This window comes from Chrysemys picta, chromosome 12, assembly GCF_011386835.1.
Source record: "Chrysemys picta bellii isolate R12L10 chromosome 12, ASM1138683v2, whole genome shotgun sequence".
NCBI classification, from domain to species: domain Eukaryota; kingdom Metazoa; phylum Chordata; order Testudines; family Emydidae; genus Chrysemys; species Chrysemys picta.
Window position 1 is genome coordinate 36,495,530 of NC_088802.1, and position 23,157 is coordinate 36,518,686.

Here is a 23,157-nt window from a genome sequence, read left to right on the forward strand (position 1 = left end):
TAATGGGCTCTTCGGTCTAGCAGAGCAGGTATAACACGATCCAATGGCTGGAATTTGATGCTAGACCAAATTCAGGTGGGAAATAAGTCATACATTTTTAACAGTGAGAAGAATTACTCATTGGAACAATTTACCAGTGGTTGTGGTGGATTCTCCATCAGTGGCAGTTTTAAAATCCAGATTGAGTGTTTTTCTAAAAGAGCTGCTCTAGTACAAACATTTTGGGAAATGGGTGTTTTGGGGAAGTTCTATGGCCTGGGTTATGCAGTAGGTTAGATTGGATGATTACAGTGGTCCCTTGTGGCCTTGGAATCTATGAACAACACCCCTCTCTTCCCGGATGAGGTGCATGACCACTTTGAACATATTAAAGATGGAGAATAGGCTCTGCCCCTCCCCCGTGTATGGGCCATCATATCTGAGCCAGTGCAGAGGCAGTAGCAACTTAGTGCTGGTATTGGACAGGAACAAATTACGACCCCCTTAGAGGTAGGAGGAAACATGAAAGGAATTGTGCTTACCAAGGGGGTCTCTGAGCCTTCCAGGGGGTGGCTTACGTGACCGGCTTCGGTGTGGAAAGTGAGAAGTAAACCCCTGCAAGCTGCTGCGAAAGTTATAGTAAAACTTTCTTTTCTCATTCTTTCTTCACCCCTCCCCCTTCCACTTTCCCTCCTCAACAATTGCTGGAATGGTGAACATTTTCAAAAGCGGGAGAAAATAGTTAAAACAAAAACAAAAAAATTGTGAAAACGGTGTGTGTGTGTGTGTGTGTGTGTGTGTGTGAATGAAACAATAGTCTATTTCGAGAATTGCAAAATAAAAACTTTTTTTTTCCAAAATAGGTTTTTCCCTTTTTGGACTAGGTCTGTTAACAGAGTATAGATTTATGAGCATAATTAAATTATAATGTAACAGAGACACCCTTTCCATTTGAAATTAGATAGATAGATTAGATATAGATATAGATGAACTTGGACTGAAGCAAAGGAAAGAAATAACATTTTTTCTTGTTATTGAGCCAACTGGGGTTGTCCGGAAGGGAAATGGGCACATCAAACATGCTTGTCTCTCTTCACAACTTCATTTTTCCTGAAATTTCTGGGCATTTAAAATAACCCTGTCTCCTTCCCTCATCATAATGTTCTTCCCTCCTCCTCCCCCTTTTAGTAAACTAGAACAAATCTGGGGGGAGGGATTGAAGGTTGGGCTCCAAAAGATGAACTTCAGGGCATTTTTGTTTGTTTCATTTTGTAATTGAAAAGAAGTAATAAGAAAGGCAGGACTAGACTGTAATTCTCTCACTCTTACAACCTGTAAGCTGCGGGCCACTGTAAAACAAACTGATTAAATCGATCCATAATGCTAGGCATTTGTAACATCCGCTGTGGTCTGAGTGTGGAAGGCTGCATGCCTGGAAGGAGAGAGAGAACTGAACAGAGAAAACTTCATCAAACAAAAAATAAGCATAAAATAGACTGAAACAATATTAGCTTCATGGCAAAGGGAAGCGTTTGGTATGAAAAGAACCAGCAGGTTTAACAAGATCAAATGTTAAGCAAAAGGTTGTTGTGCTTTTTGTTTTTTAGCATCCGTATTGCTATTGTGTGCAGGCAAGTGGCTAGGGGTTAGTTTGTGTGGGCTTCGGCTGTGAGTGTATGTGTTTTAGGGGGTATAGACGAATATAGGTTAGGGCGTGCTTGTATTTGAGTGTGTGTGTGCGCATGCATGGTTATGTAGTGAGTGTGAGTGTGTGTGCACGTGTTCAGTATTTGCCAGTGGGCGTGAATGTGGACACAAGTATATTTGGATGTGTGTGCAGGTTTGTTTATATATGCTTGGGTGTTGTATTTGCATAAGAGTGTGGGTGTGTAAACTGTCACCATTCAGATCATTGTCCCCCTGTCTAAGACGCTTGCAGAAACATAGTTCTCTGCCCTCCCTTGTGCACACCTGCACCGTCTCTGTTTTACACTCTATTTGATGTTGTGGCTTCCATGCAAATCCTTTGAGTTTCTGAACTCATGAAAATGACAGAGTAGAATGGAAGGCTGGAACAGCTCAGGGTGCCTTGAGAAAGGCACTTCCTAGCCCCCAATATTACGGCACTATCATGTTGCACTTAATTATTCCAAAGCATAGCAAATTGCATTAATTAAAGTGGCACATCTGGCCTTGTTATCAGAGTTGGTGCAGTTCTGGTTTTGATCCTGAAGTGACAGAATCAGACGCTATCAGTGCTCCAGGGTAAACATTCATTATGTGAATAGAATGCTTCCTTTATTTTCTGGGAAGCCTAAAAATGTGTCCAGTAGAAGTGTAGGAGCTTCATGTAATCTCTCTAAGGAAAAGCTAGTCAGTCATTAGCAAGATTTAATCACCATTGGTATGTTGACACTAACAAATCTCCTCCTCAGAAATGTTGTGTTTATGCCTGCACACAAACCCAGTAATCTTCCCTCCTCTCTTCTCACCAGTGCAATGAAATCATCCTGTGTGCAATTTTCAGCAGTGTGTTTTAAAAAGTCATTGAATAAAACAATCATTGTAAATCTAAACCCACTTTCTATTTACTTTAAGTATTCCTATGGCTCACATTGTCCTAATATCTGCGCCCCCTCACAACCTTTTCGGTATTTATCCTCATAACACCCCTGTGCGGTAAGGCAGTGCTGTTATCCCAATGGGGAATTGAGGCACAGAATGGTTAAGTGACTTGCCCAGGGTCACAGAACAACTTTGTGGCAGAGCAAGGAGTTGACCCCAGGTCTCCCCTGCCTAGGCTTGTGCCCTGACCACTGGACAATCCAGCCTGTGATCTATTTTCAGAAGCTTGTTGCCTTCACAATGCAGGTAAATGCATCTATATTTGCTACTTTGTGTAAATACTTTCTATTTAAATAATAAACCCTGCAAGGAGCTGGATTATCCCATTTAATGCAAAGTACACAAAAATGCGCTGTCACCAGAGACTTAGACAGCCATTCACTTCAGTGGTGATACTCCAGTGTTGGTTCGGGCGGGGTATAAAAACCTCGGTAAATTAGAAAGAGAAAGAGACGGAGAAAGAAAGAGAGAGAAATCAAATAGGAGTGGGATTAGACTCAGCATGTGATTTCAAAGCTAGGCCTTGCGTTTGGCTTTGACGAACACGGCACTTGATAGCGGGCTACACATGAAAACACCCACCTAGCCACACACATATCACAAAAGAATGTGCTTAGCTCACAATTAGATTAAAATCCAGAAAGTCCTAGTTGGAGTCAACAAATACAGTGTGTTTAGGGGGCTGTCAGAAAATAATTTTTGAAAGCCTGTAATTTCTGTGCTAATGCAATCAGCTCATCTCTAGGGTTTTCAGACTGTTTTCAGCAGTGCTTGCTATTCGGTTTAGCCTTATATCCAAAAAAAGCCCCAAAACTTTAAAAAACCTACTCTAATGAGCTAAGAAATGACCCTGAGTGCTATTTGTGATTGCTTGGAAATGGTAGATAATGACACAGTACCAGAGCAATTACTCCTCCCAGCTAATCCTCCACTGCCAGGGCAGTTCTTCCTACTGATTTGCTGCGTTCACAGAGTGCTCTGAACAGCCCAAGGTTTCGGTCAGGCCATCAGCTACTTAGATTTTGTGCTCTTTTGCTAGAAGCATGGGAGCACAGTTAGTGCTCAAAATCACCCAGGGTACCACACTTCAGAAAAAAGGTGGACAAATTGGAGAAAGTCCAGAGGAGAGCATCAAAAATGATTAAAGGTCTAGAAAATATGATCTATGAGGGAAGATTGAAGGAATTGGGTTTGTTTAGTCTGGAAAAGAGAAGACTAAGTAGGGACATGATAACAGTCTCCAAGTACGTAAGAGGTTGTTATAAAGAGGAGGGTGATAAATTGTTCTTCTTATCCACCGAGGACAGGACAAGAAGCAATGGGCTTAAATTGCAGCAAAGGAGATTTAGGTTGGACATTAGGAAAAACTTCCTAACTATAGCGGTATTTAAGCACTGGAACAAGTTACCTAGGGAGGTTGTGGAATCCCTGTCGTAAGAGTTTTTTAAGAACAGGTTAGATAAACACCTGTGAGGGATGGTCTAGATAATACTAATACTAAGCAGGGCCGGCTCTAGGCACCAGGCACCCAAGCACATGCTTGGGGCGGCACCTGGTAAGGGGCGGCGGGGGGAGCACGGCGCGGCATTCCGCGGGGGGGGAGGTGGCGCTCCGGCGACGCATTGCGGCGCTGGGGGGGTGGGCCCCGGTTGTGCGGGGCTCAGCGAGGGGGCGGCGCGGGCGCGGCACTGGAAGGGGGTTCCGGCAGCGGGGGGCGGGCTCCGGCAGCGTGGGGCTCGGCGCTGGGGGGGGTTGCGGCGCGGGCGCGGCGCTGGAGGGGGGTTCCGGTGGCGCTTGGCAGGGGGCAGGGGCGGGCTCCGGCGGCGGGGGGCGTCGCAGGGCTTGGCGCTCGGGGGGGGGTTCTGGCGGCACTCGGCGCGGGGGGGGTGGGCTCCGGCGCGCGGCGCTCGGCGGGGGGGCGGCTCGGGGGGGTTCCGGAGGCGCTCAGCGTGGGGTGGCGCGGCGCTCGGCTGGGGGGGCGGCGCAGCCCGGCGCTCGGCGGGGGGCTGGGGGAGGCGGCGCTTTTTTTTGCTGCTTGGGGCAGCAAAAAAGCTAGAGCCGGCCCTGATACTAAGGTGAAAAAAACACCCCTCTGAGCAACGTAAGTTTTGCCGGCATAAGTGCTTGTGTGCACAGTGCTATGTTGGGGGGAGACACTCTCCCACCAACATAACTACTGCCACTCATTGAGCTGATTTTATGTCAATGGGAGAGCCCTCTCCTGTTGGCATAACGCGGCTACATGAGCGATCTTGTGTATCAGTACAGCTGAAAACTTGTAAGTGTAGACATGGCCTTAGTTCTGCTTCAGTGCCATGGACTGGACTAGATGACCTATCGATGTCCCTTTCAGCCCTACATATCTGTGATTCATTGATTCTGTATGATATGTTCCTGCTTGCATGCTCTTGGGCAGAGAAATCAGGTAGGACACTCAGTATTCTGTAGATTTATTTTTCTTTAGTGAACTTAGTGCACTGAATATGCCAGAGAGACAGCTCTGGCGACTGGAGTTCTTTGCTGTGTCTGGCAAACAAATTGAACACAGACAGTGGCAGTGTAAAGGTTTCAATGCCTCCTGACAATGTACGGTAGCCAGAACCAGCTCCAGGGTTTTTGCCACCCCAAGCAGCCACACACACACACACACACACAAAAAAAGCCGCGATCGCGATCTGCGGCGGCAATTTGGCGGAAGGTCCTTCGCTCCTAGCGCTAGTGAGGGACCGTCCGCCGAATTGCCGCCAAATAGCTGGACCTGCCGCCCCTGTCCGGAGTGGCCGCCCCAAGCACCAGCTTGCCAAGCTGGTGCCTGGAGCCGGCCCTGACGGTAGCCCTGTTCTGAAAGGATCATCTTATGGTGGTAAGAGCTCCCCATTCAGCACATGCCCTCTCCACTAAGGATATTATCAAAGATGCGAAGCCATTTTGATGGGGGGGGGGGAGTGTTGGTGAGCAAACACCTGTGCACTAGGTATTGTTCCGAGGCAACCTTTCATTTAACATGGACCCCTGGGATGGTTATCATCGGATCAGAACAATTTTCCATACAGTCCCCTGGGGCATTTAAAAAGGAAAATTATTGTGCCCAGTTCTTGTCTCTAACATGAGACAATCTCACATGGAGAACTTTGTCTTTCTACAATCAAGCCCATTTAGGGAAGACCTCGACTACATCCTTTCTATCCCATCAGTTGTTTTCTAAACACACCGGGACAGCTCCCCAGCTGGTGTAAATGGACGGCTCTCCACTGATTTCAATGAAGCTACCTTGATTCACACCATTGGATGATCTGTCCCAGTAAGTGCTCAGTTAAATAACCTAGAGACATGGGTCTGAAACATAAACTCAGAGGTCTAAGAATGTTTCCACTTGTAAATTCAGTCCCAGCCAAACTCCTGTGAGAGGAACAGTCACAGATACACAGTCACACAAGGCTGTAACAGATTCCCGATTGTATAGGGTAAGTGTTTGCTTCACCCGCTCTGTATAATTGCTGTTACTGATATCATTACGGCTCTCTCCCCTTGGCACAGCACTGTGGGAGTTCACTTGGCAGCTCTGGCCAGGCACTGGGTTTCCCAGGAGCAGCAAAGATCGGTGGAATTTCTCCTTAAACACATAAATTGAGGCTAAAAGAGTAATTAGCTGGGCACTTTAATCAACCTTCACTCCAGATGTATTCACTGCTAAGGTTGTAGAAGGCTCTGAAGATTCCCTAATGCACGAAAGCTTATTGTTTTTTTTTTCAGGTAGAGTGGAGTTAAATTGCGCTATTTTCTAAACAGCAGCATTCTTTTTTAAGGCTACCCTCCTGCTCCAAGAATATACAGCATATCTCTTAATAAAATGGAGGCTAATCAGGAATGCAGATGAAGGTAAACGCCAGAGCTGCATGGTGAAGTAGCTCAACACCCGCCATGTTATGGCCAGTTCTATTTATGTCCCTCTCGCTCCTCGACAGAAGAAAATAATTCATGATCAGGGAGACGAGAATAAGTTGGGGAAAAGAAAGGTTGCCTACTCAGAACAGTTAGTGAAGTCAGCTCTTCTATGGTTTGCTGGGAACACTTTCCAGTCTCACACAGATAAGATCTTAAATTGCTTTGATTTGCTTGGCTTCCTGAAATTCACCTTTCTGCCTTCATCCCCTAGTCCAGACAGATTGTTCAGTGAGAAAAGATGGGGCTCCCAGCCTTACGTCATCCGTGTTACCTTGAAGAGCTCCCTCTGTCTTACATGTGGCAGATAATTAGTACTAACAAACGTGGATTCAGATTGGGGGATTGGAAGTTCAGGGATGTTTGAATCCATGGTTTTGATTCAGTCCATTATGGCTACAAAATTCAGATCTGTTTTTGGGGTGGGATTCTGAAACACCCTCCCTAAAGATTGGGGGTGTTCAGCTCATGGTGGCTGTTCTGTGACTATCTAGGCCTGTATATACTAATGGCATAGAGACATTACCGATGGAAGTGAATTTAGATAATTGTTTCATGACAACGCTAGTGGCACTTTCTGTTGCTCCTGTCTCCGGCCATCCCTTTCTGCCTCCAGGACATTCAGGCTGGTCAGCTCTTACTTAGATTGTAAACTCTTTGGGACATTCGTCCTTCTTGGCTTTGAAAGATCATGTATGTCCTTACAGATGAACTTTACTTTCCCTGTCATCAGACTGTGCTACTCCGCTGTCTTAGAGGCTTATAACACCCCTAATTGCTTTCATAACCCTGCTGGATGGTCAGTTTATTTCCTGTAGAAAGAACAATGGATTCTCTACCCTCTGATACTCAGGGCTCATTCATAATAATGGGAACAGAAAATCAGAGTAAACTCAAACTAAACTGACATTCAACCTGATTCAATGCACCACTCAGAGCTGTTAGTCAAAATGAAAACTTGGGGTAGGGAAAAGTCTCTGAAGTACACTGTCTTTATAATGCATATGGACACCTCCCAGTAAGAGGTCCAAAGCAGCAAATGCAGAACTTAACTGAATATCTTAGCAGCCACAGCTAAAGCACTTTCAAAAGTGCCACTTAGGGTATGTCTACACAACAGGTGGGCACGGGGAGAAAGACACGCGCTAGCTCTGCTCGAATCAGCACATTAAAAATAGCAGTGTGGCTGCAGTGGCATGGACGGGTGCAGGCTATCCCTCCTGACCACCTGGGTATGCATTCCGGTGGCTAGCCTGGGTTGCAGCCATGCTAGCTCATGTCTGTCTACTTGTGCTGGAAAGCACCATTCCACCTGCTGCATTGACGTACCTTAAGGGATGAGCATGGTTCGAGCTAAGGCGGGTCACGGGGCCCTAGCTAAAATGGTGACTGCGGCTATGTCTACTCTGCGCTTTCATCGTTAAAACTTTTGTCGTTCTGGGGTGTGAAAAAAAACAACCCCTGGAACAACAAAAGTTTTAATGAGGAAAAGCGCCGGTGTGGACAGCACTTCGTCGGTGGGAGACACTCTTCCAGCGATGAAGCTACCGCCCCACTGGGGGTGGTTGTATTTTGTCATCAGGAGAGCTCTCTCTTGCCGAGAAAGAGTGGCTACACTGTGCACCTTACAATGGCACGGCGGTAGCTGCTCAGCCGCGCCGTTGTAAGGTGTGCAGTGTAGACATAGCCTTAGAGCCATCATTGAGAAGGAGGTTTGTTTTCCCCTCTCATTTGTGATCTTAGCGGCAACACCACCCTGGACTTGTGAACAGAGCTCCCATTAAAGTCAATGTGACTGTCATACACAGACAGAAAATGCACATTAAAGGCCCCTGATGTGGCTCTCTTTATTTACTACAGTTGGCTGAAAATTTTCAAATATTGTTTTTGATGGGGGAGGGGGAATGAAAATACCCAGTGAAAATGTTAGGGGTTCCTGACCAGCTCTAATATTTAGTCACTTTTCCTTCAAGAGTCTTTTAAAATCTAGCTATGCCCCAGCACTGAATCAGGGTCATTGATCAGGAAATCAGATCCCCAGTGGTTAACCACCCATGTTTGCAAAGGGGTGGCATGGGACCCTGCTTCTGTTTCAAACTTATACATCTCTTAGGTTACTGTACTTCATCACCAAGATACAGGGGCGCCGGAACGGGGGATATAGGGGGCCTTGGCCCCATCACTTAAAAGGGGAAGAGGCGGCATAGGAGAGGGGCCTTGGGGGAAGGAGTGGCACGAGGGCGGGGGCTCGAGGAGAAGGAGTGGCACTGGGGGGTGGGGCCACGGTTCAGGTGCCTGTGCCCCCCCCCCCCACTTTTAGATTGTTTCCACCGCTCCTGCCAAGATAGCATGGTGACTTGTGCTCTGTAAAAATAGATAGATAGATAGATAGATAGATAGACCAACCCACCAGAAGGGACCATTAGATCAGCTAGGCTGACCTCCTTTATAAAACAGCCCATAGAATTTCATCCACTTTCACCCGTGTGTTGAGCCCAATAATTTGTATTTGACAAGCATCTCGTCCAGAAAGGCATCCATCCGGTCTTGATCTGAGAACATCAAGAAATAGAGAAGCTGCCACTTTCCTTGGGAGTTTGTTCCAATAGTTTTAATCACCCTCCCTGGTTAAAAATAAATAAATAAATGGTGCCTTATGATTAATTTGAATCTGTCTGCTTTCCGCTTCCAACCACTGGTTCTTGCTATTCTTTCTCCACTAGGCTAAAGACTGTTTTAGTACCCAATATTTTCTATCCATGAAGGTACTTATACACCATAATCTTGTTGCTTGTGGTCTTCTTTTTGATAAACTAAACAGACTGAGCTCCTTAAGTCTCTCACTCTAAGACATTCTTTCAAGCCTTTGAATCATCTATCTATCTATCTCCATGTGCCCATATTCTCTCTGAGCTGTATACCGAGCCCTTTACTCACATTGATGAACAGTTATTCATATGAGTAATCCGCTGACTTGAGCAATACTACTCACATAAGTAAGTTCTCATGGATGTGAATGAGGCCTGTACAGTCCAGCTCTCTCTCTCTCTCAAATTATTTGACTCCATAATTCCACCTGGAAGTGATTTTCACTGATTGATTATATGTGGAAGCATCTCCTTTTACCCCGCCAAAGTGGCTGGCAATATTACTTGCTATACTTAGCAGTCATCTCTGGCGTCGCTTGTGAAAACCACTACAGTTTTACATTAAAATTTGCATCACGAAACTCAAACTTGCCAACTGGCAGGAGCAACAGCGACTCTCTTCCACCTCCCCTATTCAGCTCTGGCCCCCAGCCAGTCAGGAGGTTCATTTATCGTAATGAATTTGTGTCATTAATATGTTGGATATGTGCAGCAATTGCAAAGTAGTACATTAGTAGAACAGCTATTGCTTGGGATGCCAGCATTTTATTGCTACGGCTGATTTACAGGACAATAAGCAACTCTGCAGTCGCCCTTGAGGACAGGAAAAGGACAGGTAGTGTGGCAGCAGCAAGGCAGAGAAGTCCTGGGAAGGGCCAGAGGAGAGGGTGAAATTTTCCAGGACTCTCGCAGCTGGGGGTGGACTTGATGATTTCATCTTTTCTCTTTAAAATGTCTTTGCCTTAGTGTGAGCACTCAGCGACTCTAGAGCTGGGGCGAGAGAAATGCCGTATGGCAGAGCTGCTGTGAAAATCTCAGGCATTTGGAAAGAAGATTAGATGCCGTTGCAATACTGTAGGTTTGAAAGCTTCTATGTGACCAGCTCATTCATCACTTTATGGTAAAGATACGGTAAGGACAGGCATTATATGGTGCTAACATTCAACAGTCATAACTTAACTTTCAAAAGACTTTACAGATCCAAGTCAAGACAAATTGTTTCTTTTTGTGTGTTTGACTCTGGGGCTCAGATACCAGGCTACAGGAATAGCTGCAGCAGAAATGGATTAGATTAGATTAGATTAGAGCTGGCAAAAGAATCTCTCTGAGAAGATCAACCCTAGAAAAGGTTTCAGAGTGGTAGCCGTGTTAGTCTATATCAGAAAAGTGATTTAAAAGAAGCATGAGGTGGGACTGAAATGTACAACAAACTTGGTTGCCAGGAATAAAAGTCAGATCCTCACCACCAGTAAGGGCTTGATCCTGCACCGTTGGAAATCAATGGTAAAGCGTCCATTGACTTCAGTGGGGCAGGATCTGGGCCTACATCTCCATTGCAGCACTCCAGCTGCACAAAGGGGACTTAAAGCTGCCCTATGCGGGCAGCTGGGAATTCCTCTGGCTCAGGGCAATTCCCAAATGACCTAAAGGCATCATTATTGGTTCTACATCACTCACCCCCAATTCTGTAAATGCTAGAAATTCTGCTCTTTACAAAGTCATGGAGGAAGCTGTGCTGAGCCATGATGGAACAGAAAAATTATGTAGCACAACATATGAAAGTGCAACACCAGAAATTAAAGAACTGCAGTTAAGAAAGGAGAAAAAAGGACATGATTTCATGGCTACTGCTTTAAAGAGAAGGCTGGGTGGGAGTGAAGCTCCCTGGAGAGATCCACTGGAAGTCAGATGAGGAGCATACTAGATAAGCAGGCAGCAAAAATGGACAGTCAGCAGTTTGGGGAGGTCTTTTTACAAAACGCTCTAGAGCTTGCTGAGTAGGTAGGGTTTGAAAGGTCTCATAACACCTAGGATGTTTGGTCCATGGGGGGAGCAGAGTGCACTCAGCTCCCACTAAAAGAACAGGAGTACTTGTGGCACCTTAGAGACTAACAAATTTATTAGAGCATAAGCTTTCGTGGGCTACAGCTACAGCTCCCACTGACTTCTTTTGAGGGACCCCTGCAGCTCCAAAGATCAGGTTCCTACTGGATAATCACCATATTTATGGTGAACTGTTAGCCACCTCCTCATCCAGAGAAGCGAGAACATGCAATTCACAATTAGTCTGTGGAACTCATTGCCACGAGTTATCATTGAAGTTAAGAGCTCATCAGGATTCTAAAAAGGATTGAACGTTTACGTGAATAACTAGTGTATCCAAAGATATAATAAGAATTTTAAAATACCAAGAATCTGGGAATGGATATAAACCCTCCAGCTTAAGGTCATAAATCAAACTTTAACTATTGGGTGTTCAGAGGAAACTTCCCTTGGGAGCAGAATATCCTATAATGGCCACTTCAGGGTTCCTTGCACCTTCCTCTGAAGCAGCTGGTATAGGCCACGGCTGGAGATGAAATATTGATTGAGGTGGAGCACTGGTCTGATCCCATCTGGCAATCTGAAAGAAAGAAAGGAAGGAAAGCTATAACACGTTTCATAGACTCTGGAAAAAATGCAGTGGGCAGTCCAACTTCAAATTGTCTCCCCGGCTCTTAATTACTATTGTCAGCTTGTCTTTTTTAACTAATTAATGATGCTGTCCTATAACTGCATTTCTCGTTGACACCATTGCATTCTAATGGAATGAGGTATCGATTTCACTGGCTCTATTCCTGGTTCATGTTTGTTTGTTCTTCCAATCAAAAGTCAGACAACAGGAAACGTCCAACTAGAGCCCAGCAGAAAATCAACAGTGTTATCTGAGAGCCATATCAAGTAGACTTAGGCCAGGAGTGGCCTAGGACTCAGCTGCTGAAAACCTATTAGCAGCATCTCCGATTTCCCATGCTCCTGCGGGTTAGGTTGAATGCAGATTAACATTGCCCACAGCTTGTGGTTAATTACTGTTTGTACAGTTACAGTCTGCAGTTATGCTTGACAAAATGCCCATAAAAAAAACCTTTCTGATTTTGGATAGATGCCACCTCCCCCCACACACACACACACTGGGTGCCAAAAAAACTTTACAGAAAATAGATTTGCAGTAGTGTGCAGCTCTTGCGTTAATTGCAAACAGTGGCACCTGCTGTGGCAGTGTTAGGAGTGAGGATCTCAGATTGCACTGTGCACTGGAGCTTTGCAGAGCTGTGACCTACTAATGCACCATGACCCAGGGCAGGCATCACACAAGCCCTCTCGCTTGCTCTCCACCATGCCTGATAGAAGCACCTGATTTGTAAGGAGACTGGTATATTCTGGCCCTTCACTGTTAGGACAACGGTGCCAGATCCTCAGCAGGTGTAAATTGGCCTAGCACCATTAACGTTGGTGGAACAATTTACCCCAGCTGAGAGTCCATCCCCTAGTCTCTTTCTATCACTTTAATAGCTTTTTCATCTTTCCTTGGTCACCTGTTATTAAGGACAAATGAACTGGGTCAGATAAAGCAATGACTGACCTGAACCTCTGCCCAAAACTCAAGCCTGCCCTGTCTCAAGTGTTGAAAACTTCAGGCAATTTTCCAATCTCCCTCTGTTATTTTTCATTTTCACGCTGCCTCTGCATTTTGTGGTTTGAGCTGGGACCAAAAAATGCAAATATGGAAATATCATAAGAAAACCTAGTCTCCCACCATTTCCAGTCCAATTTTACAGGTTCCAAAGCCCAGATAATAAGCTGGTCTAAATTGGCATAATTCTAGTGATACAAGATGGGCGAGGTAATACCTTTTATTGGCCCAACTTCTGTTGGTGAAAGAGACAAGCTTTCAAGCCACACAGAACTCTTCCTCAGGTCTGGGAAAGCTACTCAGACCTGAAGAAGAGCTCTGTGTAGCTCAAAAGCATGTTGTTTTCACCAACAGAAGTTGGGCCAAGATAGAGTGACCAAATAGCAAGCGTGAAAAATCGGGATGGGGGTGGGTGGTAATAGGTGCCTATATAAGAAAAAGCCCCAAATATTGGGACTTTCCCTATAAAACCTGGACATCTGGTCACCCTAGTCCAAGGAAAGATGTTACTTCATCACCCTTGTCTCTCTAATATCCTAGGACCAACACAGATACAACAACACTGCAAACAATAATTCTAGTAATGTCAGTTGAGCTATGTCTATTTATTCCAGCTGGTGGCCTGGTTCTAGGTGCTCAGATAACTTCTGAATAAGATCCAAACTCTAAATCCTGGTGCCTATGAAGTCAATGGGAATTTTGCTTTGACTTCACTGGGGCCAGGATTTCACCATACGTGTGTATCTAAGCTGAACCATCTAACCTTTGTAGTTCCTCCATCATTACCTGTGAGCCCCACTAATGGAATCTCCCACCCTTTATTACCATTATTTTTCTTGTCCTAAGTTCTAATACCTGAAACTTTAATGGCAGCTGCAAGGACAATTTGCTTATTCTCCTCTCTTCTAATCATTGCCTCTAAAAGCCCCGTTGCATTAAAAAACCAGACGCTCTTCTGTTGGGCTAGACGCATGGAATCCCCTAATGACCCACAGGGCTTTACATCACCACAGATCAAACATTACTCTAGTCTATATTAAGCATCAACAATGTACAAGACACAGGGCCAAACCCTTAGCGTATGTAAATCAACATAAACCCATTGCCTTCAGTGGAACTATGCTGAGTTACGCCAGCTGAAGTTCCATGAGATTGTCCTGCCCCTGGAGAATTTATAAAATAAGACAGAGATTCTCAATCTTTTTCTTTCTGAGCCCTCCCCCCTCCACAAACATGCTATAAAAACTCCACGGCCCACCTGTGCCACAATAACTGGTTTTCTGCATATACAAGCCAGGGCTGGTGGTAGGGGGTAGCAAACAGGGCAATTGCCTGGGGCTCCACAGCCGCTCCCCCCCCACACACACACACACACCATGAAGCTACATTGCTCAGGCTTTGATTTCAGCCCCGGGTGGCAGGGCTCAGGGCCCTGAGCTTCAGACCCATGTGGTGGGGCTTTGGCTTTCTGCCCTGGGCCCCAGTGAATCTAACACTGGCCCTGCTTGGCAGACCCCCTGAAACCTGCTCGCAGCCCCCCACGTGACCCCAGATCCCTGATTGAGATCCACTGATCAAAGAGACAGAAACAGAGAAGAACGGATGCAATTGGAAACCCAGAGGAAGGAATAACTTGGAGGAGATTATTTGATGCCTTTATTTGCTTTGGTGTACCTCTGTGGGCCTCAAGAAGGGAGTCCTACGAGGGATTTGAGCATGAGGAGAGGGTGAAGTAGGATGGAGACAGCATTCTATGCCGAGCATGATGGGTGGAGAAAAGCACTGAGACAGGAGTGGGAGAAAGAGGTAAATGGAACATTGATACTGTCATCATTGATGGGATGAAGGCGAGGTGCATGACAGGAGAGGGAACCTGAGCTGTAGGTCAGCTCTTTGTAGGGTCTTGATTGGGAGAACAAAACCTTTAAAATTGATACAGTACACAGTGCAAGGATTCGGAGAGGGTGTAGCTAACTAGGCCTCACACACCCTTGTGAAGAGGATAACAATCATTAACCCCATTTAGTGATGGAATATCTGGGAATATCTTTGTCCAAGGCCAAACAGCTAGTCATTGGCTGAATCAGCATTACAGTCTAGGAGCTCCTGGCTCCTAGCCCATGCTCAGTTCATGAGATCTGTCCTCTCAGGGGGGTCCAGCTGATTGAGGAAATATGCTTCAGAAGACCCCTGGTAGGTAATGGGAGTAGGGTCATGACCTCCTCTGGAGAACTGCTGGTGACCCCCCTCAGGGGTCATGATCCAGGGGTTGAGAATGACTAATGGAGAGATTTATGCCTTGTTAGCAATAGAATTGAGCAATCAGCATAATGAAATCCACGCTTTGCATTACTGAATGGAATAGAGAGAGGAATCGGTGCCAAGGCTTCTATAGTATCTACCACTTGGTTCAATCCCATTACTGCCTTAGGAACAAGTACAAGATGCTGCACCCAATGAGTCAGTAGGTGTTTTGTTACATTCTTCAGTGAACAGAGGATCAGGCTTATGGAGGCACAGGGAAGCTTATGAGACCAAATCAATCTGATTCTGCTACCCAGTTAGCAGCATTATCCATGGACAACTTAATAGTAATACCCTGTCCTACTAGAAAGGGATTGTTGTCTTGTGGCTAGTACGGAGCACTGGAAGTCAGGACTCCATTCCCGGCTGTGCTCTGATTTGTTGTGTAACCAACCCCCCCTCTCTGCACCTCAGTTTCCCCATCTATACAATGGGGATAATTTTTTTACAGATATTGTCTACTTTTCCCTGGAAGATTTCTATTGGTCATTGAAAAACTGAATGCCCCAAACCAAAAATATTTTGTTTCTGAAACGCATATGTGATACTTCGTGGGAGCTATAGTTCAGACATCTTATGCTCCCATTCTTCACTATGGGCTAGGCTCCAAGGCCAGACTATATCTCCCATGATGCATCACAGCCTTGCTACTACACGATGCACTGCTTCCCCCACCAAGAGTAACTTTACAACTCTGGGGCTGGAACAGGTTAGAACAAGGCCTCGGAGACCAGCTGAGTGATTCAGCTATAAAGCTAGAATGGTAAAGTTAGTGAAACACCACAACATTGTTAATTCCAGTCATTCAAACTTCATGAGTCAGGCCTCCAAAATTCATGAGATTGGCTTAAAATTCAAAGGACCTTTTTTTAAAATTGTAGGTTCTGTGTCTCCTGGATTTTGGATCCTTAGGGTGCATGTGGATCATATGTTCAAATAGAGCTGGTCAGGAATTTTCAGAGTGATTTTTTCAATGGAAAATACAGTTTCTGAAAAAATTTAAAAAAAAATCCATGATTTTGTCAAAAATTTTGATTTTTCTGCCAGGAAAACTGAAACAAAAAGTTTCATTTGAGGTCAGTTTGATCTGAACTGAAATATTTTGGTTTGTTAAATTAACCCAAAAGGTTTTATTTTGATTCAGTTTAACTTTAAACTGTATTTTCTTATGGTGATACATTGCCTTATAGAACGAATGGAAGCAAAAGGCACCTCAACTACAAATTCCACGGGACAACGCACCACCCTAGGGAAATGCAGCTTAATGTTGAAGTTACTCGAAACAAAACCTTTTGGGTCAGTTCAACAAACTGAAGTGAAACATTTTGATTCATAAATATCAAAACAGTTCCTTCTGATGTTGCACCAATTCCAAATCAATTTCACCTTTTGTCCCAATTCAGAATGAAACCAAAGTTGGAAATATTGGAATTTCCTGCAGGATGGTAATTTTGATTTTCGCTCAGCTCCATTTTCAAGTTTTTCTCTGCAATCCTGAGAGCGAGAGTCTATTTTTAAAAAAAATGAAATGCGGGATTTTTAATGAAATAACATGACTCCGAGAGAAAGACCAAATATGAGACTCATGATACAATTGCAAGAGTTAGCAGCATGGCACTGATCAAATTGTCTCAGGCCCTTTGATGTAAGCACTTTTCAAATTCTCAGTTGATTCAAACGTTACGTACAGTCTATGGTTTGTGGTGTCCAGTAAGTTAGATGTGCAACTGACGATGGTTTAGTTAGCTTTGGGGCTTGCTGTTGTCTCAACAGCTTGCTTGATCAACAGTAAGTCTTACTTTGGAATACTGTTCATGTTCTGAGAGCCTGTATTCACCAAATGCTGTGTGCTTCCCCACTGTACTCCCTACTGCCCCAAATATTCTCTCTTGTTGAGTGCCAATCCCGTTCATATTTGAACTGGCAATGGGCCTGGATTAAAAACTTTTGTTAGGATTGCTCCATGTATATGGAAACATGTGTACTTTCTGGTTGAGGTTTTTTTCAAAGCTCAGGAAAAAAAGAAGGAATGAAATGAAGTGTGTGTGTGTGTGTGTGTGTGTGTGTGCGCGCGCACACACACACACATGCCTCTTCTCCATTTAGTCTCAGAACAAAACGGATTCTCTCTCTATACACAGGGAGCATTGGCTGGAATGTAAAGATACAACATGAAGAAAATGAGAAGCAACAAAGGTTCATAGCTGATGCACCTTACGTCTGAAGCTAGATCTGAACCCAAACACTCTAAGTTTGAGGGGGTTTGGAATCATTGTTCTGGTCATGGGTATAGTTTGGAGAGGGCTACCCCACCAAAAAAACTGCAAGCCCTGGGCAGACTTGGAATTTGCCCCCCACACGCAGCCCCATTGGCTTGGCTGAAGCTGTTCCCCCAACCCCAATACAGAAGTCAAACCACACCTATGATTCTGGTTCAGTCACAGCTCTGACTGGAACATGGAGCTGCAAGCCCATTGATTGTGCTTAGGCAGCAGGCCACAGCATGAAGTTTTTTTGGTTTTTATAAAGATTGGACCACAGCCAAAACATCCAGCCCCAGATCTAATCTGGAGCTCAGACCCATCTCCGATTTGAACATGTCTATGCTAGAGTAGGTTCTTCTATTGCCCTTGAGAGATCACCGTATTCTCTGTTATCCAGCAGGCATGGGAATCAGCAATTGAGATAAGTTTGGAGAGTGAATGCATATAGTTGAAAGAAATGGAATATGGGTTTTTATTTTAAATATAACTTTTAATTTTTAATGGCAACAATACCCACACACAGGAAATCAGCTGGACTCCCAAGTCATGCGTCATTAAGGTTCTGCCATCAATTATTCAAAACCATCTTCCAGGAAAGCGATTCTTCTTCAGTTTTCTTGGATATGCAGTTTGGCTGTTTTCACTCAAACTCAAGGGAGTTTGAACTTATATCTTAAGTGCCAATTTTACTTTCACTTATATATATGCAGTGTGTGTTCTTTCCTTCAACCATGGAGACTCTGCAGTGTTGTTAGTCCTTGTGTCTTTGCTGTTCTTGCATTCTTTCCCATCCCTCTCTGATTGCACCGTTGTAATGCACAGGAGATGGCGAGTCAGTTTGTCAAGCTGTTTTAGCCAGTTGGTTGTCACAGGGGAAATTCAAGGAAAAGCATGTTATGTGCTTTGTGTCCCAAGATCTGGAGGTGGAAGCAGTAAGAAAGCAACTCTGTTTGTCTCAGCACTTTTCGAAATAGAAATATGATGTTGGAGAAAAGCTGTTTAAATACTGATCTGCAACTGCCTGTCTGTATGTCCCAGTGAAATGAAGATCTCTAAATAGGACTGCAGAAATCTATCTGTAAAACATCAGTGGTTAACTAGTGCCATGGGACCAGGCGAAGGTTAATCTGTTTCCATTAAGGATTATTAAGTAGAACTTTGATGTGTCTGGGGATGTGTGTGTGTGCGTGTATGTGCATTCTATCACTGCATTAGTCAGCGAGCCATGCACACTGTAAGAACGAAGGTGTGGGTGCGTGGGCGCACACACAAATATATACGCACATTCATTCACACCAAGCTTTTGTGCATCAACAGGAAACATCCCATCAGCTTTTCGTTTTTTTTATTTAGTTCTCTTTAACCTCCCATCCTTATACACTACAATGGTGCAAATTAAGCAGGATACCCATTGGTGTTGAGGAAGAAAGGTGCGAGGGAAGACCTGGAAGCGTAAAGCTTCACCCCTGGTGTCATTAGTATAAATTACATTTGTGCAATTTATATTTTACGACAGGCGTGTCAATTAGTGTGTGAAATTTAATAACCCAATTGAGCATCCCTCGCTCAAAGCTAAATTGAAATCTGTTGCCTGTTTCTGAATGGGGAATCGTGGACGGGAGGTCAGGGAGGGGCGTTATTCACATTGATTAAAAAACGAATAGGTTTGTCAGCCATGCTCACTGGCAGGGTGATTGACTCCAGCTTTGCTCGTATAGTGCAGCTGATTTTTTTTAGCATGCTGACAGGTTGAAAGAAAAGGGCTGGAAGGGAGATGCTGGAAAATATTTATTTGATTACATTTGCTTATGTTTCTGGTGGGGGGTAAATTACAGTCCTAATGACTTCAGTACTTGAAGGCGTGCGCTGAATGAGCCTAGCTCTGAACACCTGGAACCTTTGCTGCTGTGGAGAAGGAATGCCTATTAACTGCAACCTCCTTCTTGAAGGTGAAAGGCAAAGGAAGCCATTGGTGTCTGAGTAAATTCCAACCACGGCCAAAACACTGGAGCATAAATACACTGCAATTAACATGGTCTTGCCAACCCTAAGCACACAAAAAGCACCAGTCCCACGAAATTATGAAATTAGCTTAAAAATCATGAGCCTTTTACATTTTTGTTGTTCTTCTTTTTATTTGCTTCCTGTTATTTCAGAAATGAGGGTTTCTGTTTTCAAGCTTTTCTCCACAATCATGAGGCATAGAAATGTACTTTTTTTTTTAATGGAAGCTGATATTTTCACCCAGTCATATGACTCCAGGAGCTGGGGCTTTAAGACAAAAACACAAGTTTTTAATGAACCTCATGCTATTTATTGTTTGTATAAAAGGTCCAGTTCCTGAACTCAGGTGGACAGTTAGGTGAGATTTCAGCACCAGTTGCTGGAATGGCAAAATTGCATGAGAATCCCAGCTTCAATTTTTTGAAAAAGTAATTTTCTAGCACTCGTGGTAAAGAGGAAATCTCTAAAATGTGAATGAGTGAACTTTGAAGGCTCAGAAACCAAAAGGCAAATAAAAAGAACCCAAATTTTTAATATATTTTTAAAACATCACATGATTTTTAAGACAACCTCATGATTTTTGTATATTTGAGGCTGGGGGTACAGAAGTTAGCAACATTTTTAGCCCAAACTACACAGTTTCTATTTACAGCCAAATCCTATTCTTCTGAACCATAGTTCATTTAAATATTCTTTTCCTCCAGGCATGGTGGCATGGGCCATCACCTGTTTACCTGAAACCGTGATGTTTTGACACCTTGGTTGCACATTTTAAAATGTTTGGTGAAATGATTTTATGAATAAAGCTGGTTGAAATGTTTTTAGCAACATCTTTTTAAGCAAAAAAAAATGCAGATTCGGGTCAATCAAAACATTTTGCAAATATGTGTTGAATTCACTGAATTGTTTCAGTTCAAAACAAAACAAATTTCCAGAAAAGTCAAAACATTTTGTTTTGCTATTTCTGAAACAAAATGTTTCAATATTTCTATTCCAAATGACTTTTTTCTTTTGAAATTTCCTTAAATTGTATTTAAAATATTTTCAACATTAAAAAATTGACATCTTTCCATCTAAACAAAACATTTTAGTTGTCCTAATATTATTTCTGTTTTATCTTTTCTGTTTGCTAATAATTTCAAAGAAGTTTCATTTTTGCTCAACTTGAAATTTGTTTCAATTTTTCAGATATGCCAACAAACCAAGAAGTTAGTTATTTGCACAACTCTAGTTCAGACATGCCAAACCCACAAAAAAACACACAGAAATTGGGCTTGTTTTTGGCTTAATTGACTTGTGAGTTGCTTGTTGTCTAGTTTTTGGCTTGTAGCTTGTTGCTTGTTGCTTCTTTTTTTTTGATCGGCTCCCAGCAAGCGGGGGCAAGGCGGGACAAGCAGAGGCAAGTGGGGGAGAGAGTCAGGAGTGCACAGCGGGCCCACCACAGTCCCAGACTGCACACCGGGGGATCTAGTCACATAGAATGTTGGGGTTCTTAGGGATTGACTCGTTTTGAAATGGGATTAGCTTGATTTTTGGCTTATTGTGAAAGTTGGGGTGCTTATTTACTGCGTGAAAGTTGGCAACTGTGCTCTAGTTGTGAGTGTTCTCAGTGATCCACAGCCACTTAGTTTATCAACCTCAGCTGTGGAGAATCACATTGCGTAGGATCAGAAAAATGCAGGCCTCAGTTGCATCTGAAAGTGATACTGAATTCCCCAACAGGATGGTTTTGGTCACTGCCTGGCTACTTGTTTGTGTATTTATTTATTGTGATACGTAAAGCAGGTCAAGCTGATTATCTCATTTTCAAAAGAAAGGGACACTAGTTTAGGGGTGTCTCATTTTGTGGGTACCTAACTTGTGGAGCTTAGGCCCAGATCCTCAAAGGTGTTTAGGTGCCTAACTCCCATTGGGCATCTAAAATACCTTTGAGGAGCTGGGTCTTAAAATCTGATGTCCAGGAGTGCTGAGGACTCACAACTCGGGCTGAAGTCAATGAGATCTGTAGGTGCTCAAAAACTGAAAAAATTAGACCCAGGGGGTTTCAGTTGACATTAAAATGGTGATGCTCCCCCCCCCCCCCCAAACAGCGGCCATTTCTTTTCAAACATAAATGAGGATGGTGAAGGTTCTGAGTAGGCCTCATTTTAGCTATTTTGATTATTTATTTAAAAAATAATAATTAGCTCCGGAGTTTGATGCCTGCCTCAGTTAGGCCTCCCCGTTGGGCTCACAACCCATGTTTAAGCCATTTGAAACATCTGAGGACCTGGTTGCTGGTGCAAAAAGAGAAGCCCTTTATAATTATATTGTCCGTTATTACTTAATAGAAATGGGCCTGACCCATAGACTTTGGAATTAGCTCCAGAGGGGTTTAGATATGTGGGTTTGCTTCAGGTCTTGCTCTTTGATAATGTGGGAATCTTATTCTAGCGAAACTGGTTTGCTAAGGCCTAACTTCTTCCATCAATGGCAGGTAGTAATCTCCAGCCAGACTTTCTGCTTCAAACACCTCATGTGCTACTGGTTCCCGAAGTTCTCTGAGGAAAGTGAGACCCATCAATCAGGAGCAAGGTGATCAGTGCTGTCTAGCTAGGTTTTCTTTAATTAAAGCGATACAAAGGGATCTTCTTCAGCAGCATCTTCTCTTCAGACGCTAGTGAAAACATAGGCAGCAAGCAGGAAGCAGTGAAGAGATGTTTATGAAATCACTTTCATGGGCATTGCACATGGGATGATGGGTTTGTAAATTAGGTCATGCAGTTGCCTGAATATATGTGCAATGTCCTGGATATTTAATGGCATAAGGAAGTAATTGGCTTCAGCTTTTAAATGTTGTGAAAAAAGACATTGCCTGGGTTTGAAGGGAACTGTTAAAGAATATTGAGTTACTGTCCTGAGACACCAACTGCACAGATACAATCTGAAGAGGGAACCTGACCCTTCCGGGATTTCCTCTGCATCGAATCTGTATAATTTCAGTTTGCAATCTGGAGCACACATCTATGTTTCTCTTCAGCCTGCTCAGGCGAATAAAGCAAACCGTGTAGCTCCACCAAATGTCAGGAAAGCAGCAGTTTGCTACAGGAAAGAAATTCTAGGAGGGAGGATTGGCTGGGCATGGGCAGGGAGTGCATTTCTAAAGCATCTGAAATGTCAGAGTTCAAGTCCCCAAAACGTGAACATAAAAAGAAAAGGCTGCCTCCAAAGGCTCCTCTGAAGGGGTTTGCTTGGGAAAATAAAGATTAAAAATAGGATTTGGAACACAAAAGACCCCAATACATTTAAGAATCAACAGCAAGATTTTTTTTCCCTTAAGAGCATGAGGCTCTAGCCATGTACATGCAAACAGCCTGTATAATAGGAAAGAAAGCAGGCTGCTGATCAATTGAAGCTCCAAATGTGTTCTGGGCTATTGAATTACCTTGTCTGCTCCTGATTCCATCATGGGCCAGATTTTCAAACCAGTTCAGCTCAAGAGCTGGTCAGAAAATGGATTTTCTGTGGCATGACAAAAATTGAGCTTTTGAAAACAAAAAATCATCTCAATTTGGGATGAAAGGCCAAAATTTTGAATTTTCCTGAAAAATGAAATTCGGGAAAAATAATAATTCAGGTCAATTGACAAGTTTCATTTTAATACATTCAAAATGTTTCAGTTTCCATCCTTTTTTATTTTTTTAATTTTAAAAATAAAAAAATAAATACATTTCAAAAC

The 23,157-nt window shown here is 43.7% G+C and overlaps 1 long non-coding RNA gene across 1 annotated transcript in view; it reads right to left on the reverse strand.

Annotated features, from left to right (window-relative positions):
• Positions 1 to 9,425: 9,425 nt before the first annotated feature.
• LOC135974781 (uncharacterized) overlaps positions 9,426 to 23,157 on the reverse strand; it is an 81,081-nt gene continuing 67,349 nt past the window's right edge. The window contains exon 3 of the long non-coding RNA XR_010591866.1: positions 9,426 to 11,817. This is a non-coding gene — a long non-coding RNA (uncharacterized LOC135974781). The remainder of the gene's footprint in view (positions 11,818 to 23,157) is intronic.